Here is a 20865-nt window from a genome sequence, read left to right on the forward strand (position 1 = left end):
ATGAAGAGCTCATACCCTTTTCATACTTTAGTGGATACTGGTGAACTTACCAATTGATGCTTCTATAATTTTTACTTCAAGGTCACCTGAAGGGACCATGTCATCTAAACAAGGTCACTGACTACGTTAAAGTTAATAGCTCTTTCTTGAAAATAAAAGTCACAGAAACATTAGGGCATCAAGGATATAATTACTATGAGTTGGAAAACAGATTAAGAGAATATTTTCTTTTTAAAATGTGACTCATTCAAAATGAAATGTGATGAATAGTGCTTGGATTTCTAAGGTCATTTGGTCTGCTCTGGGTAATTCAATTAGGGGAAATCTGAAAATGATAAGTGCATGGTAGGTGGGAGCTGTAAAAGCACTGGACTGTTAATAATCTGAGATTCTCTCTTTCCTTTATGCGAGTGAAAGTGGACCAATTACGTGAACATACGAGTCTCTGTATTGTCCTCATCCCACGTCTGGGCCCTGAGGGAGGACACAGGAGGACCCTGATCTGTGAGACAGAGCTTTGCCTCTTACAAGAGCTTCACTGTCTTCAACTTGATCTTCAGTCAATGAGAAACTTAATAACTGACTTTTGTTTCTTTTCAAAACATAATTTCAGCATCTGAGAAACCAGAGCTGTCTAGATTCAGTCTCACCTTAAGTCTGGGGTGAACATTGAATTGTGATCTCAGGAGGCATTTAGTACTATAGCAAACCAAGATCGTCTGTGCTTTTCTCAGCGCACAGACCTGTGAGCACGGGGGTTATGTTTTTAGTGCTTGTTCAAGAATTCTTGCCGCCTGCCTCAAGAAGAATTCTTAGCTTTAGGTGGGTTTCTCTGTACCATCCGGCAGACACTGGGGGTGGAATCTAAATTTCACCCAAAGAAAATATGCTAACAGTGTTCACATTTTTCAAAAATAATCGGAATACTTAGTTTGAAAATTAAAAATACACTTATGAGTCAATGGGATTATCATAGAAAATTCTAAAAATGTGGTTGCAATACCTACGCTATACCTCAACATGGAATAGAGCTCTTTCTTAAAAAAAGGTATATGTCTGACTATCCATTCATGAATTGTATCTAAATAATGAATTAATCGTAATCTTGATCCTGTTCTTTATCAGTGGAGTTGTACAAAGAAAGAGTAAATTGTCTAGATGTGTGCAACCTTTTTTAGTGATTTTTTAAAAAATACTAATCATGTAAGAGTCTTGCTGGTTTGTACCAAATGTCAGCTGACTTAAACAGAAATTTAAAAAAATTAAATTAGCTTGGGAAATCACATCGATCATTTGAAAAATCAAAGGAAATATGTTTTGGAGAAGATATCATGACATTTTATTTGAAGGAAAGTTGAAAGTGGATAAAATTGTTAACCAAGTTCAAACTGAAATCCTTACTTAGTTATGATGAGAATTTCTTGTGCCCATCCTCTGAAAAGATTATTAAAAAAAGTTCATATCTGGACATGGTTTATTTTCTTGTCACAGGAAAAAAAAAGAGGAAACAAATGAAAAATACAGTGATGGCATAATAGTTCTAGGGTGAAAACGATTCTAAAAAATAAATTCTTATTTGGAAATCTTCTTGGTCCTTAATAGGATATTCTCTCTACACCCTACCTTGAGTTTTCTCTTTAGTATCGCCATAGATCCTTTGAAGATTTTATCCTTAACTATTTACCAGCACAACACTGGCTGTCTTTTGAATTTCATAGTTAAACCTCAAATATAAGCATAAATAAAACAGAACAGACTTATCTACCCTGCCATCTCTCACCACATTAAGACATCCTCTTATTTTCCTATGGTCGTCACTACTGTTCCCTTCAATTTAGGTGCCTCTGGGTCCCCCTGGATCCAGGCCTTGTTCTCTTGTTTTCTTTTTCTCTGCCAGATTTATATGTAACCCTTTGGTAATTTGATCCTGTCTTATGATTTTACCTGAAAGTTTTGCTGAGCCCTTTCTACTTTCTGTTTCATTGCCAGACCTCTTGGCCTGCCTCCAATTGCCTGTTTAATATTTGCGCCGGGGATAGCTAGTAGGCATTTCTGTGTCAGCGAGTGCCTAAGGAGAACCTGTATCCTCCCATGCACTGGCCCCGCCCGTGGCCTTGACATCTCACTTGTGGAAATCCTATCTTTACAGCCAGTCAGGCAAAAGGACTTCTTGGCATTTTTCTTGACCTCTTGGTCTCTTTCACATTTCATGTACAGAAAGAAGCCCAATGGTTCCACCATGAAAGATAAACTCCATTCTGGTCACCAATCTCATGATGGTCTCCTTGGATGACCACCTTCTCTCATGTGAATTATTGTGGAAGCTCATGGGTCTCCTTTCTTACCCTTGCCCCTTTATGATTTTTCCTCAGTGCACAAATAATCCTTAAACATATTAATCTGGGGCTGGGGATTTGGCACAGTAGTTCCACTGCCTGCCCTGGGAGCACAAGTACCCGAGTTTGATCCCCAGTACCACACACACACACACACACACACACACACACACACACAAATTAATCTGATCATGTCAGTCCTCAGATCAAGCCCTTTAATGGCTCCCATGGCACACATAGAAGAAAGCCAAAGACTTTATCTGGCCTATGAAATCGTGTATGATTTACTCCAGTTTGCTATGATCTCATTTTCCATCAGACTCCCTCTTGCTTACTCCTCAGTTGCTGAACTGGCCAACTTTATTGAACTTGCTAGAGATGCTGTCCCCCAAAACTCACTTGGCTAATTCTCTCTACCTCTGTGGGATCTTTTCTCATGCCCCTGGACCATTCTACTTAATAGAGCAACATGTTCCTCACTTTTGTCTCCGATGCTCAGCCTCCACGTTCTGCTTTCCTAAAGCACTTAACACCTTTGAAAAGACGGTACAACATATTCATTTATCATGATTATGGAGTGTCACCTCATCCAGCAGCTAAGTGGTATGAGAGCAGGAATGTTAGCTCTTTTGCTGTCTGATTTGCATTGAACATGAAGACCACTGACTGGCACATGACTGATGCTCTGTGAAACTCTACGAATGAATGATATGCCTTCAAAGGCAATTTGTTCATGGCTTTTATTCTTGTCTCCTGTCTGATCTACAATGAAGTCTTTTATCTGAATTCTTCCTTGGCAGATCTCCTCCAAGGGACTCAAGGAAGAGAATAGCTTCTAAACAAGCCAGTCATTTTGGAAGTTTTAGTTCAGGGGCTGCGGCTGAGATAAGGATTATATATATGTGAAATAACCAGGAAGGGAAAGAGAACAAAAAGAGTTCTGAATGTCAAATGGGAGAAGTGGAGCTTACTTTAAATCCAGGCAGTATAAGGAAACTGAACTCAAGGCAAACCATTGAACCGAGCCACAGGATCCATAGACTGAAATGCTAGAGTGATCTGGGGAAAGCAAAGTGGGAAGCCCCAAACCATGGCCCCGGGTTGGAAGTCTTATGGCAGACGTTTATTGTCTTGCAAAGTCCTGCTCTGCGTGGGTGGATAAATTTGGCAAAACAATATATTAGACATACTTCTGTCTATCTGAGGTGTCCTCTACTATTCTGTTCAGTAAATTCCTGCTATTACCTAAGTTCCTGTTGATTTTTAGTCTGTGATACTTATAGTCCCAGCCTGTTCCTTCTTATCTTCCGGATGAAGTGTTGATCCTCTCCTTCCTTCCTTTTTAAACTCTTTAGTGCATCCCTTTTGGACTATCAGAAAACTTCTGACTACTTAGTACAGAATTCAAATAATGAAACTAGAAGCATTCCCTGAGATTCCCTATGATAAAGTATTTATTCAACAAATATTTATTGTGTTCCTACTGCATGCTGGAAAGTAAACAAATGATTATCTTAACCTGTTCCTTACATCAGTGTATCATGGACTATCTCTTTACTAATGCTGTTTTCCTTTTCTGGAATGTTCTTTTTCATCCTACTTATCACGATAGAAATTAAATTCTTTTTAAAAAAGTTAAAATGCTGTCTATTCTACATTATCACCTGTGGCCATCCCAGTAATTTTCCCATGCTCTGAGATACACTCAGCATGGCATCTACACCCAGACAATACTGTTTCAGCACATCCCAGGTATGGGAACGCACTTGTTATTCCCGAGTATGCTACATCCTCCTTATCCCATGCTGTGCCCCATAGCCCTGTCTTAATCCTTAGTGTTCCTTAGGATCTGGTTGTATGTACATCCACACACCTGATCTGTACTGGTTTGTATTTAATTAGTTGCTTGCATGCAGTGTACCACTGAGAATTAACATTCATTTAGACCTCAAAGCCCATGTTTTCTTTGGCTTTCTAGCTTCGCACTACATAATGCAGTTCTTTGTTAATAGTAAACTCTTCAGTTAATGCTGTGGGATGAATAAATCTATTTATATTTGGCTTTATCTGTTAATATCATGACACATATCACTCAGTAAAACCATATATGTGTGTGTGTGTGTGTGTGTATATATATATATATATATATATTCTCATATAGAAATAAATGTGAGTGTGTGTATATATAGTCTCATATATGAATATATATATATGTCTCAGATATATTTGTTTTAAATTTTTACTATCATATATTAGTCATATAGTACAGTCAATTCAGCCTCTTCCCCTTCCTGACAAATCCATCATAACTTGAAAATGCATTTAAAATACTGGAGCTACCAAATATCCTGGCTTATCAATGCAGTGTACTCTGTTTTCCTTTGCGATCCTGTGGTGGACTGAGAACTTAGCATCACGAGAGAGTATCAGGTATATTTTGTTGGCCTGGAGATGATCAAAATTCAAAATTTGAAATGCATTTTGCACCAAACACTATTATAAAGTCAAAAAGTTGTAAGTCAAACCATGGGAGGTCAAGGATAAGTTGTTATCTATATATATGTTCAGATCTATGAACTTATAAATATATTGTAATGTTTCTGATATGTTGAATCCCTTATGCATTTTTCATATATATGTGAGGCCTGGAGATGATCAAAATTCAAAATTTGAAATGCATTTTGCACCAAACACTATTATAAAGTCAAAAAGTTGTAAGTCAAACCATGGGAGGTCAAGGATAAGTTGTTATCTATATATATGTTCAGATCTATGAACTTATAAATATATTGTAATGTTTCTGATATGTTGAATCCCTTATGCATTTTTCATATATATGTGATATATATATATATATATATATATATATATAAAATACTGCATTAGCTTATATTATACCTAAGTTACATGATGCTGTATACATGTGTGTGTATAACTAGTGTATCCACACATACATATGTATATGTGTGTGCATATGCAAGTGTATGCATGTGTTCAGTGCAAAGTCCCTTCCCTCCTCTGACCCTTCCCTTCCCTCCTTTTCTCCTGTCCTCTACTTCCTCTGCTTCTCTTCTTTTTCCCCTCCTTGCCCTTTTTTCTTATTTCCTTTCTTTATGTCCTTTCCCCCCCTCCTCTCCCTTCCATTTTCCTGTACTTTGATTTCTCATTTGTCATCTTTAAGGTATGACTGTGCTTTGGTGTACTTGGTGCACACTATAAAAGGTGCTGATGTTTAAAATAACCACCATCCCCTTGAACTGAATTGTTGATACATAGGTTTCTTGTTCAAAAACATCTCACCTGTTTGTTCCTGATTGTACAGTGTATCAGAACAAATTGTTTTGTATGTTTTTTTGAAAAGAAGATTGAATTCAGTAACGTAGGTGTTTGGAAATCTGTGATGTGACTTATTCCCCCAGTCTCTGTAGACCTTTTAGATGGAATCAGTTCTAGAAATATTGCAGCAGTCAGCGATAGGCCTGATAATCACTCTAAAGGTGTAGATTTGAAGAGACATCGCTGGGTCATCCCTCAACTCATTATGTAGTTGCTCTGTAGACATAGTACCATAACAAGCAGACTGTGCAGTGGAAGAAAAGAGGATTTTCTTACTGTGTCTCAAAATTCAAATTATATAATAGCCATCAAGAAATTGATAAAACTCTGACATTTGTTTGTTCAATAGGAAAACAAAAATGCTTTAAAATATTTTCATATCATTGTTATTTGATGTCTTGTATTTTCTGAGGTGGATGCAAAGACATGGTGGCTTCACTTGAAGTTTAGCACCGAGAGAGATTTTCCAAGGAATGGAAAGCCCCAAATGTCTGTTCCTGGTTTGTGTTTTCACTCTTCTACAATCTGCTAAAAAAATACAGGATGAACGTCAGACAATGTGCAAGAGTTTGGATTTTGGTACTTTTAAAAACCACCACTTGCACAAAATAAATATCTTGACTGAAACAAAAGAAGTCTATAGTGAACTAGGCTTGTTACAGAAGGAATTGGCAAGTGACACACAGAGAGGCAGCAGAATGGAAATAAAATAATAAATTTACTCCATCGATGGGGATCGATCACATCTAATGGCAGTGCCCTGATCGATACAGTACTGGGCTACAACTCTCTCTTTTATAGAGTTTTACAGCCTTGATCTCATTCAGGTGGTTACATTGCATTTTCACAGTTCACACAGCTGATACTCAAAACATGAGGCAGTTGAACTTCAACCTGGATGTGAACATAGCATTTCTTTGGTAGGGGAGGTTATCTTTAAAATTCATTTAGTTATCTACTCTAGCCCAGGGGAAGGGGCCCTGTCTGGTTGGCAGAGTTAACAATGGTTCTTTTCATTTACAAAACTTTTTAGGGAGACTAGATGCCTCCTGTGTGGGTTAATTCTGAACTAAGAGCGAAGGGCAGAAGTTATTTTACATTGTGACATTTCCTAGGTTTTTTGCTATTAAAGTGTTCTCTATAAGACTCTCTATGGTTTAATTTTAATCATCAACTTAAGAACACCCATCCCATCTGTATGTCCCTTAGACACATTGAAATTGCCTGTTCCCAAAGCCATGGTTATTAGGAAAAAGCCTGAAGTTAATATGTCTCAAGCAATTATTTAACTTGAAAAGGACAGTATCATATTTTCCTCTGAAGAGTTTATATTATGAGATGTTGAAGAAGGGACTTCTAAGCTGTCTTGTTTGGCTCACCCAAGAAGTACATTGTTGGAACTAATTCATTTTAGAGTTGTAGTCATTTTGTGACTAGAATAAAGGTGAGAGGGCTGGACAGGCAATAAAAGCAAAATATGACAGTGTGAAAGAGGCGACTTTGGGGCCTAGGCTTTGGGCTCAAAAACATGACCACAATCAAATTTTTTGTCTTTGATCAATGCTCCAGGCTGAGTTCTTCTTATTGGAATGAGGGAAGAAGGACCAATAAAAACAGTAGCAAAGCATCATAGTGGGGTCCTGCAACATGTCTGTTCAGAGACACCAAGGGTGAATGACCCTGAACTCCATGCTTAAGGTGGATTCCAATTCTTAAATTTTGTAAAAAATTTTGTCATGAAAATATTCACATGACAGTTGTACAGTTGCTCTTCACCATATTTAGGATGTGTTGTCACTAGATCCATGTTATCAGAATATGGATATTTCATAGTCCAAACATTTAATCTTCTTTAATATCTCTCTCTCTCACTCTCTCTCTCTCTTTCTCTCCCTCTCTCTCTTTCTCTCCTACATCACATATCTCAAATGACAAAGTAATAAGTAAAGCTAGTCCTAACATTTATTCATCAAAAATAAAGAGGCATATTTTTCTTTATTTTAGTCATTGCAAGTAAAAGTATAAAAATATAAAAATTATAAAAATAAATTAGAATTTTAAAAAGAAAAAAAAAACTCTCACAGAACTAGAAATCATTTACCTAAAGGATTCTGAGGTTGGACCATATATGCTCAAGAATATTCTGTCATCATTGTTTCACAATTTTTTTAGAAGTTTGAAAAATGGTATACCATGAGTGTTCATAGTTTAAAGATGCTATTGTGACTTCCTAAGAGGAGTTTCTCCAAAGAAAGTGTTGGCTGTGGTCATACTGACAACAAAAGTATTCAACAGGAGCTTTCAGAATCTCTCGTGGCCACAACATGGAAAAAAGAAGTGAAGAAACAAAGCATGTCTTCTCTAGAACTGGTTTTAGCCTGTGGGAACTTAGTGTTCAGGATAGGTTGAAACCCAAACTAAAACAGGTATGAGGCATTGCATGGGGAAGCACACTGACCTGAAACAGTATTTGACTCGGCCATTATATGTAACTGTCACATCAAAATTTAGAACATTTCTGGAATTCTAGAAAATTCTGTTGTACTCCCTGGAGATAATAATCTTTTATTCCTACTTTCATTGATTACTTTTGCCTCTTCTTGATGTCCATACAAGTGGAATCAAGCCATTTGAACTCTTTTGTGTATGGCTTCTCAAGAGAATGTCTGTGGTATTTATTCACATTGTTGCATGTATCTACTCGTTAATTTTTTATGTTTTATTATATGGCACAATTTATCCTTTTACAGCTGAATATTTGTTCTTCATCTACATTCTGTCATGAATAAAGCCGCTGTACACATTCCTATTCACATCTTTTGATGGATATATGCATTGATTTCTCTTGAATATGTGGTTATGAGTGTGATTGTTAAACTTTTCCAAAGTTGTTACTCTCATTTCTCTTCCTCTAGCAAGATATTCCACATTCTTCCCAACATGTGGAATTATCACTTTTAGATTTAACTTACTTTTCAGGGAATGTAGTTTTATTTTATTTATTTTTATTTATGGTGATTTTAAATATTGGTTTTTCTAATTTGTTGGATTTTTTTCTGGAAAAGTGCTTGTTTAAAACTTTTTTTTTTCCAATTTAAGATAGGTTAATTTACCTTTTACTTAGTTTTTAGAAATTCTTGAGTTACTCTGTGTTCTGGGTCTTTGTTGAATACATGTATTATGAATATCTTCTCTCCAGTTACGGATTGTATTTTCACTCTCTATGGTATCTTTTATTAAGTTACTTATATTTCATGAAGTATAATTTATTATTTTTCTTTAGTTGATATTATTTTTGTATACTAATGAAGAAATAGCTTTCTACCTTGAGGTATGGAGATATTTTGTTTTCCACTAAATGTTTTATTGTTTCTTAACATTTATTTTCATGGTCCATTTTACATCAATATTTCATATCAATATTAAATATAGTGTAAAATCATGGGAACAGATTCTTTTTTCCCTGTCATATTGAAAACAATTCTTTTCCCACTGAATATTAGTGACATCTTTATCATCAGTTTATTAATTGAATATGTGTTCATCTACTTCTGGACTATCCTGTTTATTACTAGTCTTTTGTAACTTTTTCCATATATTATACTCTACTATTGCTTGGACTTTTTATTTACAGATTACTTACTATATGTATATTTTTGTGACAAATATTCAGCATAATACCACTTTTAATGGATAGATAGAATTTAATTTATAGATGCACTAATATTTATTTAATCCCTTTTGGCTTGATAACTCTTTTATTAAATTTGTTTTCTCTATTAAGTATACTGAATCATTATGCACCCTCATTCCACACAAAAGCTGTAGGAATAAAGACAATTAAATTTTTAATGAAGAGAAACTCTTTTGTATAGTGTGAAGTGCATTAATGCAACACCAGCAAAACTCAATTCCAATCAAGTTTCTAAAACTTATTAATTGTATAGAATAATTACCAGCTGTAATTTGGGTATAATAACACCTATTTCCCAGATACCTCCTAGAATATTTGTAAGATTAAAACATATTAATGTACACAGCAGTGATTTGAAAATTGCAAATTTCTGTACAAAATATTTTCCTCCATAAATAACAATTAACAAGTGCAAAATAAATTTAGCCAATATTGTTCAGAGACAGGAGAAAGGATAAATGCTTAAATAAATAATGTTGGGAAAACTGTATATCCACATGCAAAAGATTGAATATGGACTCTTGGAATAGAATACACAAAAGTCAACACGCAGTAGATTAAAGCCTCATGTAAGACCTGAAATCATAAAACTCCTTGAAGAAAATGTACCAGGAAAGCTCTCTGATATTGAATTGACAGTAATTTAACCTAATAATTGTAACTGACCTAGAATTATTACATTAATACCAAACAACATAAACTTTAGATGATGAATATTATTAGAAACAGATTTTATAGTGTTAAAAGATCATACATTAGAAAGATACAGCAGTTGTAAATGTGTATACTCCTAGTAGAAGAAGCCACTAAGCATTGGAGCAAAATAACAGAGAAGAAATAGACAAGTCAAAAATAGTTGTTGGATATTTTGATTCCCCGTTCCAATAACACATAAAAAGTAATGACAGAAAGTCATTAAAAGACTGGACAATAATATTACCAATCAGTGTTACTTAACTGACATTCTAATATATATCACTCAGAGATTACAGAAGACACATTTTGGAATGGAATATTCTCCAAGATGGACAATCTACTACCCATAAGATAATTCTCAAAAACACTTAAAAATACAAATAATATGAAATATGTTTCTACTACAACAAAATTATATTAGAACTCAACAACAGAAAGATTTTGAAAAAATATGAAATATTTGAGTACTATGAGATCATGAGCAATGACAATAGCAAAACAACAGAAAGGAGAAGAAATGAAAGTCACCTAGGTTTGAGAAGAGCAAAAAGTTTGTAATTCACAGATAAAAAGATTCTATATGTAGAAGTTTTTAAGAAATCAATACATACAGTAGAACAGAATACTAGAAGTAATAAATTTGACAAGGCTTAAGAATATAAGATCAATATTAAAATTGAATTATATTTCTATGTACTAGTGAGGAACAATTTGGAAATGAAATTTGAAAAAAAAGCTATTCACAGTACATCAAAATTGTTTAAATACTTTGATGTGTACAGTGAAGATTCCAATGTATTTCTGAATAAAATTAAAGATGATCTAAGAAATAGAGGCACAGAATCCATTTATAAATTGAAAAGTCAATATTGATAAGGTAGTAATTATTTCCAAAATGATATAGAAAGCTGACCTAATCACTACCACAATTGCAGAATTTTTTTCCAGAAAGTAACAAATGGGTCTTAAACCTTTCATGGAGATACAATGGATCTAAACTAGTCAAAATAATTTTGAAAATAAAAAATGAAATAGGAAGACTCATTTCACTTGATTTCAAAGCCTACCATAATGTGGTAGTAATCAAAATACTGTGGTATTTATTTAAGCAGAGGAATACAGATCAATGAAACAAAATAGTGTGTAAATAAAACCTTTTGATCTATGGTCAATTGATTTATGACAAATGAGACCAGACAAGTCAATGGATAAATCATCCTTTCAGCAAATGAATTGGTGCTGGACAATTGGATATTCACACATGGAGGGAGAAGAAGGAATTCAATTTCATATGTCAGACCTTACGAAAAACTAACTCAAAACGAATATTAAATCTAATTTCAAGTACTAAATCTATAAAATGTCTAGAGATAAAACACCTTGTGAACTGGGTTGAGGCAGAGTTCTCAGGAATGACACCAAAAGTATTTACAATTAAAGAAATAAATGAATAAACTGGACTTCATTAAAATGAAAACTTTTTGCATTGCAAAAGGCACTATTAAATTGAAGAAAAACATGCCACAGACTGGAGAAAATTTGCAAATCGTATATCTAATGATACATTTGTGTTGAGTATATAAAAAGAACTCTTACCAAAAAATAAGAGAAAGACAGAAATTCTAATTGAATAATGGACACTTCACTAGAGAAATCATGCTACTTGTTAATAAATGCATAATAGAGTGCCAAACATCATTAATTATGGAATTACAAATTAAAACCATTATTAGATATCATTATTTGTGCACAAGAATGACTATAATGAATAGGCAAAAGACAAAGTATAGGTCACGATGTGGGCAAGGTTGAATTATGTGCATTTCTGTTGGAAATATAGAACTGCAATCCATGTTAGAAAACAGCAGTTCTCAGAGAGGTTAAACAAAATCTTACTGTATGCTCTGTATGTCCACTTCTAGGAATTTGAGCTAGTGAGTGAAAATATATGCCCAAAGAATTGTTCATGAATGTTCACAGCAGCATTATTAATATAATCCCTGATTGGAAGCAATCCATATTTCTATCCATTTCAAAATATGGCTTATCCATATATTTAAATGTTCAGCAAGAAAAATACCAATGCATACTACAGAATGAATGGACAACAAAAACCTTATCCTAAGGGGAAGAAGCCACACAGAAAGAATACATGGCTATATGTATGATTCTATTTAGGTAAGATGGATATAAAACAGATAGAAAGATGTATTGCAAATTGAAGCAAGACTGAGTAAAAATAAACTCAAGAGAATACTGAAGAGTGATAAAATTAGTCTAAAACTTAACTGTGATTCTTAACAGCATTATCCATCTATTAAATGTAGTTATAAACAAGTATGTTTTATTGTATGTAAATTATGCCTTAATGCTGGGTTAAAAAAAGAAGTCTCAGCTATCTCATCTGTAAAAATGGGAATATATACAGCATGTGCTTGGATATTTGTGTGTGTGTGTGTGTGTGTGTGTGTGTGTGTGTGTCTTCCCACATTAGTTAGTTTTTCCACTGCTGTGACAAAACACCTAGCACCTGCAACATAAGGGAGGAGAAGTTTGATTTGGCTCAGCTTCAGCCTTTGCTTGGCTGGCTGACTCCAAGGCAGAAACATTATGGCAGAAGGATGTCAGGGAGGAGAGCTGCTCAACTAGTGGCAGCCAGGAAGCAGAGAGAGAGAGAGAGAGAGGGAGGGAGATAAGTGCCAGAAAGGAGATACAGTCCCCAAAGTGATGTACCCATGAGCCACCCAGACACACCCAGAGGTGTGCTTTACTAACCTCCCAGGTGTCTTTCAACCAAATCAAGTTGACAGTCAAGATGTGTAAGAAATGAGAGAATGCCTAGAAACAGTTTTGCATGGTGTTTGAGTAACAGTGATTTCTCCTTTGTCATTGTCACTGTCATTATGATCGTCTTCATCTTCATCTTTGTATCTCTTCTAAGTATGTCTTTCATCTCTCAGACCCTAGTTACTGGGTTGTGCAGCACAAAATACCACCCACGCTTGTGTATATAGGTGGTAATGAATATTCAGTTTCTAATTTTGGCCAAGTACCTGAGGCTTCCTTGATGTTCTCTGTGTCCCACACAGCACTTTCTCCCATTCTCTTCTCCGAGCCCTTCAAAACTCCACCTGCCTCTCCTCACTATGCTGACATGTAAATATTATCTCCTACTTTGCAGAGAATGGATGTGAACCAGTCTAATTCCACAGTGTTTCCGCAACTATGACTATGCCTCATCTTTTGTGCTGTAGAATCAGAATTGTTCCTTCTCCCTCCCTCACTCTCATGCCCTGAGATTGAGTTCTACTTCCTCAGGGACCTTATCCTGTCTCTCTCAACTTCTCCACTCCATCTTAAATGTGTTAACTTCCAAAAGCTGGGCGTAGTGGCGCACGCCTGTAATCCCAGCACTTGGAAGTCTGAGGCAGGAGGATCGCTGTGAGCTCGAGACCAGCCTGGACTACAAAGTGAGTTCCAAGTCAGCCTCAACTACATAGTGAGACCCTGTCTCAAAAAACCAAAACAAACAAACAAAAAACAATGTGTTCACTTCTTTGTCTTGTTAACATTCTGTTATTAATAAAGCCAAAGTAAAATGTTTACCCTTCTCTGTTTACTTATTCATGCATTCATTGGTGGATCCAATAGGTTTTCATTGAACACTTGCGTGGTACCAGACGACTTGCCAGGGGTTGGGTGCATCATGGTCCAGAAGAAAGCAATGGCCTTTGTATTCATGGAGCTCTCAGTCTATGAGAGAAACAGTATTCGACATAATTAGAAAATTAAAAGGTTGTCTTTACTAATAAATTTAAAAAGGACAAATATCAGAATGTTAAGAAAAATATATAATAGAAGCACTTGGGCAAAATTACTGAAGAAGTGATGTTTTATAAATTAATTGTGATGTATGCCTGGGAATTAGAGACTTAGAGTAAAGGTGTAAGGAAAGAATTCCCAGCCAGTGGGCAAAAATGTACAAATGTCTTCAGGCTAATTATTTGAAAATAATTTGGGTTTGAGATTGAAGAGGCCTGATTTGAATCCAAGCTCTTCCACTTACTTGGTGGCATGGCTTGATCATTAGTATCGAGTAATAAGAGACCCTTTGAAGATCCAATACTAGAATACAGTTTTACTGTCCTATGTGAATAATTGAATGTATATGTTATCTTATTTATTTCTCATAACAGCTCTAGTTATCACTGCCTACATTTTAACATATAGAATCAGAAGCTCACGGGGCTTGATTTGCCCATGGACACAGACTAGAAAGTGTTAAGGTAGAGTTAGGTCTTTTGAGTAAATGATTACTATGATTTGGGTGTACATTGTGTATTAGATACCTGGTATTATTCTTTTTTTCGCCTTTTTTCTTTATTGGTACATATGAGGTATGCAACACAATTACATCCATCATTGGGATTGTGCACCTTTACATATGTCTTGGTTCTTATTTTTTCCCCATTCCCCTACCGTCCCTTCACCTCCTCCACCCTTCCCTATTTCTGTTCTTCCTGTTTATCTTCATTAGACAAATCCATCATCAGTTCATTGAACTTATCTCATTCGTGCTGATTTTCCTGATATAACTTTCTTTTCATGTTATTATTAGATTAAGATTATTATATTGCTGAAATGGGATTGTGGTTAACTTTATATTTGCATTTTTTCTTTATCATTGTTATTTGATGACATAATGAGAATCGTACAGTGACTTGTTGAGCTTTGCCTTCCTATGTCTACCAGGAGGTTTGGATGACATCAGTGTGGTCATTTTCATCTCCAGTGGGTTGTGAAAACAGACTTCTGAACTTTCTATAAAACTTAATTTTCAAACTTCTGCTTCTTTATCAGTAAGAGTTCTGTTTTGCCCTCATGAAAATAATTGATTCCAACAAAATAATTGTTCCAAGATGTGGAGTTTATATACAAAAGATGTATCCAGTTTCATATCTCTATTTCATAGAGAATAAATTTATGAGTGAAAATATTTAAAATACACTGTAAAACATTTAAATGGTGTTAAATTTTTCTATGACTACATTTTAATTGTATAGTGTAATCCATTATGAACTACACCAGTAAATTAGTCAACTTTTTATTATGTAGAGTGTCATTTAATCATGGAATCAAAACTGTCTTTCTCATGCTAATACGGTCTTTAAGCCAATATAAATACCAAATGTCCTATTTGTATTTTTAAAATTTATGTTACTCATAAAATAGTATGACTACAGATTGTGCAGAATAATTTTTATTTTACTAATACCAAATTCTATAAATGGTGTTGAATATAAAGTAAAACTAAATTTGTAAGGCAATAATATTAAAACAGAAATAGATAGCAGACGTCAGGTAGACTTTCTATTCTCTTGATATCTCAGTTATAACAAAATCTTCTGAAAGGGTCAGCATGCAATTAAACTCTTCTACTAAATGTTGAATACAGAAGCAGTTGCTTCTTTACAGAAAATATGCCTTCCGGAAACTTCTATAAGCCATGTCAAGTTTTAGGATAAAGAAGCACATTTGTTATCCTAGTTCAGAGATAATTGCTTGCCATTAGGTTGGTAGGAACGTAAATTTTACTCATTTCTGTCAGCTAGCTTATCAACTTCCTAAACTCTATCTCCATCTGCCCCTCTAGTGACAAGCTGAATATCATTTTGCCTTCTACCAAAATGATAATGACTCATAAATGTAAATTTCATTGAAACCACACGTGTGGAAACATTTATTAACTTTTTATTCCCTTTTAGAAATAGAAAAATCAGATGGGTTGATCTTTGTTCAGCAACATTATCAGAAAAAGCTCATCCAAACACACTTGCTTTTTTTGTTAGAATAGTGTAAATATGTCCTCCCAGCTTCTCTCTCTCTTTCCCCCTTTCCCTTCCTCCCTCCCTCATTAAGATGTGCATCTGGCTGTCAGATTTGAGCCAGAACAATATCACAGAAAGGACGCTTACCAGGCCTTCCTCTAGGATGAGGACAGGGGTGGTGAGTTGAGAAAAGCCACCTGCAGGTACTCTTTGCTAGCTTTCTTGTCTCTAGGCCCAGAAGCTACATGTTAGCAGCACAATCTGTGAGTCCAGGGAGTTTTAATGAAAATATCTAATATTTCCAAAGTACTCTCTGTTTTTTCCTCTAACATTCACTAAGTCTCACATTCTCCCTGTAACCTTTATCAAGCAATTTCCACAAATTAATTCATTTCAATCGTTATGACAACTTTTGAGAAGGACATTGTTATGATACCCATTGTGCAAGATGAGAAAATTGGGACACTGAAAGGTCATATACCGCATAGGTGGTGTTATGGATCAAGTCTAGAATGTTCCACAGAAGGCTCATGTGTTAAGAGATGGGGCTTTTGGAAGGGATTGTTGGGCCACTGTATTCATCAGTGGATTAACGTACTGCTGAATTCAAAGGTAAATGTGCTATTAGAAGGTAGGGCCTCGTCAAAAGAGACAGGTCATCGGAGGTCTGACCTGGGAAGATGTATCACCCTATAGAGCTCCTCCCAGATGTATCACCCTATAGAGCTCCTCCCTTTGCTCTCTGCTTCTGGGCTGCCATGGCTTGAACAACTTTCCTACTGCCATGCCTCTCTACCATTCCTTTTCTGCCCTGGAACTGAGACTTTGCAGAAGACTAATTTTAAGGGAGATGGACTAATTAATCTGGCAGAGAAAATTTCAAAACAGCTCAATATTCAGGCTGTGGGATGGGTATTGCTGGCTGCCTTTAGCCAGATTTACAGTGAAAATCAGGAATGAACAGTAGAGCTCAATGACTTGATAGAACTCAGTGACTTGAAGTTTAGAAGCCAGCTCCTAGAGACCTGTGCTATGCTGACCTTAAGCATTTAGATTCTGAACCGTGTGTTACCTTCCCTCCCAGGTTCCTGTAACTTACCAGCTAGGAGGCAGGGGGCCACTAGAATTCGAAGCCTGGTTTTCTGGCCTGGCAGAGCCTACTGTTTTAATCATAACATGCCTTTATACTTTAACATATTCTTTTATTCAGTAATGACTGAGATAAACCAAATCAAGCAGGGTGATAAAACTGATACTTGAGCTCAAAATGTTTTGATATGTTTACAATTGGCAAAGAAACTTCTACCTGATATTAAACTGCTTGGTCAAAATGCTTTGTGACATAGAAAAACTTGCCATTTTACTTGTCTATTTCCTGCAAGGCAGTGGCCTTCGGCAGGGGACCATGGTAGGAAATCTCCCAGGGTTGATGCTACTGCACTGTGTCCCAGAATTTCTGGCAAAATCCTTCCAGAAGCCTGAAGAACTTCCCAGCATGTATTCATTGTTTTGCCACATCAGGAAGAGACAGGAGGAAGAGACAGAAGGAGAAGAGCATGCTATTACAAACCTTTTGCCCTAGGTACATTTATTATTAGTCACATTCACATATACACATTTAGCCTGTTTTCTTTTCTTCTCGTTATTCTCATTTTTTTTAAATGCAATGTAGTTTTTGGTCCGTATATGAGCTGCTGGCGCATTAGTCTTACATTTACCCTTGAGGATTGGATTCTTGCTGATAAGAAGTGAGCTATAAAATATGGATACCATGTCTCAAGTATTTAAGGATAAAGTGATAAACATGCAGATGGGGCCATTAATGAACATTAATTGCTTTAAATTAGGTTTTATTGTGCAGTGGGTAAATTGGAAAGTACACATTTGCATTGGTAATAGAAAATGAATTTAAATGCTTCAGGAAGCAAAATATCACCTGATGTGCTAAAACCTGTTATTTGTGGTAGATTTAAAAGGAAACTTGAAGGGCACTGTGTATTAAAATGAAATAAACAATGCTGAAGGCACACACACATGTACAAACATCTTTGTTGTGAACCCTGTATGTCTCCTGAGTTTGTGTAGACCAAGAAAGTTCCCAGATGGTGCCAGGTTTAATGTTCCATGTTTACTGCATTGTGTCATCAAAGTATGGTGGTAATGTCATGGTGCACTGTATATCTTGGAATTATATGGGCTCTTGGGAAGTTATTGGGTCCTTCTTCCTCTCTTCTGGGAAGATATTTCTTGAAATCTTCCAGAACAGGATGTGACCTACCCTCTTACAAGTAGTTGAAGGGAAAATGCCACTGCATCTACCTTAGTGGCCTGTTTGGCCAGAACTCATTGAAGCACACACAGAGGAGGCTTCCTTTGTGCTTCTTTGAGACTCTCCAGCAATGACAAAACCCCAGTATTAAATTTCTTCCCCATTCCATTGCTAAGACATAATACTGGACATTCACAGCTTAAATGAGGGCAGTTTTAATATGGCTCACAGTTTCATGGGGGTTTGGTTCATGGGGGTTTGGTTCATGGTTAGCTCACTCCAAGATAAAAACATCACGACAGAAAGGATTGGCTGAGTAAAGATGCTTAGTCCATAATGGCTTGGAAGCAGAGGAGGGAAACAGAGCCAAAGAGGAGGTGAGGGACTGGATATAGTTCCTAATTCATGCCTCCATGACTCATTCAGACACCCAGATACTCCCAGAAGTGTGCTTACTAATCCCTAAGGCTGCTTCCAAGCCAATCAAGTTGAGACAATTAAACTTATCTACCATAACCCCTTTCTCATTCTGTACTTTCTGAAGAGTTGGTAACCAGAGGGTAGAAAAGAAAAAAGCTGATGGCTCCACTTGTATTTTGGGGTAGTAGTAACCCTTTTGCTTCTCTTTAGAACTTTTTTCTTTTATGTTTCTATTGCTGCATTTGGTCTAAATCTTGCACTGAAAAAAAAAAAGAGTGTATAAAAATAGTAGAAGTTTTCTAATAAAAGAGGTACAAAATAGGGATCTTCTGTCCTAAGGCAAAATAGTAGGAAATTGTCATCACAGTTATTCTATGGACTCAGAGAGTTGTGCTACAATTCTTTAATGGGGAAAATAGGAGGGAAGTGGGTGTGTGAGGTAGATCAGAAAAGTCAGGCTTTACCAGTCTAAAACCCACTAATGTGGAAGTCAGGAGATGAACAGAGGCTATAGATTAAAAACTGAGAGTCATCAGATTATATAATATTTTTAAAGTCATGAAATAGGATGAAATCATCTCTGAAATAAGTATAGAAAGCAAGGTTAAAATAGAACTGAGCCTTTGGTATTTAGCAGTCCAGAGGGGCGGGGTGGATTTAATCTGCAAAGACTCAAAAGTGAGGTGAGAGATGAAACAAAGACAGGAGAATCTGATGTCCTGGAAGCCAAATAAAGAAAATGCTTTAAGAAGATGGGAGTGGCCAGCTGCCTTTATGCTGCTTAGAGGTTGAGGTCAACTAAGAGTAAGTCCTTGTTGGACTTGGCCTTAGCAAAGGCATTTTGAGTGGTGCTGAAGGGACAAAAGTCTCTTTGAGGTACATTGATGAGAGAATGGCAGATGAAAAGCAGAGCTGGTGAATACAGGCCTACTCTGCAGAGAGTTTGATATAAAGAGGAACAGAGGATACGGTGAGAGCAGAGGGGAATGTGAGATCAAGAGTACATTTTTTAAAGGTGTGAGATTTTTTATAGCAAAAATGTGGACACGTGAGAATAATTCGAGAAGAAAAATGATGGTACCAGAGAGAAAGGAAGTACCTGGGAGGGGCTGGGATCCAATACACAAGGGGATTATTGTTCCTAGATTTGTCAGGGGAGAGCTCCTGTGTGGCTATTGTTGGATGGAATCCAAGCTTATGTATTCAGATGGAGGTAAGATGAGATATTCAATAAATAACGCATTGAACTGTTCTTGGTATATTTTTGAATTTAGCTTTGTTTTTTAAAATCAAATATTTTCTTAGGCCTTTAAGCAACCCCTTGGCCCTTGGAAGAAGACATGTTATGCGAAATGCATACTAACAAAGAAACAGAAATGGAACATATTTTGCTGCCAGCTCAGCCAAAGACTAGTATGTGTTTTCTGTCATGCAGGCACAATTGTCCTCCTTGGGGACCCTAACTATGCTCTGGCTGCTCCTTGGTCATTCTTTCTGCTACCTGGGGTCAGACCCAATGGCAACCAAGATCAGACTATGTATTCAACTAGACTTTACTAAGCACTTAGGGATCATGAAAGTATACACTGGAGCAAGTATACAATGGTGACTAGAAGGCCCTCCCCAGGCAAAATCTGACCTCTAGAGAATCTGTGCTAGACCAGATTCTTTCCGGTTTGCTCATGGGTTAGAGGCAGCTAGCTTACCTGATTGTTAAAAAGGCCCCGAATACAGTGGTACCTCACTTCATAAACACTTTTGTTTGCAACAATTTGGTTTGCAAACAGAACCACTTGGCAAAATTTTGTTTTTGTTTGCAAACTGCATCAGGTGACAAACATGACCACCACAGCTATCTTTCCTACACAAATGAAAACATGGCTATCTTTTCCAAAATCGTAGAGCAAATTAATTTCATGAACTGAGGTACTACTGTATTTTGGAATTTCTGAGTACAGCCCCAAATGCCACAATTTACTCTCTCCCAAATCCTCCTACACCCACATCAGAAAGAAATCTCTTCTTCCCTATGCATTTTAATTTTTTTGGGGGGGTACCAGGGATCGAACTCTGGTCCTTATGCTTGCCAGGCAGGCTGTGGAGCCACTGAGCTAAATCCCGAGCCCCCTCCCGTATACATTTGAAAGACAGCTCATCTCCAGCACCAGAATTTAGCCTCTTCCGGACATGACTGAGAGTGGAAATTCCCTTCAGTTGAAACTATTTCCAACCAATTGTGAGATTACGTCCTGGATCCATGTCCTACATAAAGCAATTACCATAACG

At 36.3% G+C, this 20865-nt stretch overlaps 1 protein-coding gene across 1 annotated transcript in view; it reads left to right on the forward strand.

The window, feature by feature from the left end:
- The window catches only part of Hs6st3 (heparan sulfate 6-O-sulfotransferase 3), a gene marked incomplete at its 5' end in the record, with an annotated part of 656598 nt that overhangs the window by 494980 nt on the left and 140753 nt on the right, over positions 1-20865 (forward strand). The window lies entirely within an intron of this gene.

Source organism: Fukomys damarensis, unplaced genomic scaffold, assembly GCF_012274545.1.
Source record: "Fukomys damarensis isolate Sample0158 unplaced genomic scaffold, DMR_v1.0_HiC HiC_scaffold_6, whole genome shotgun sequence".
NCBI lineage: Eukaryota > Metazoa > Chordata > Mammalia > Rodentia > Bathyergidae > Fukomys > Fukomys damarensis.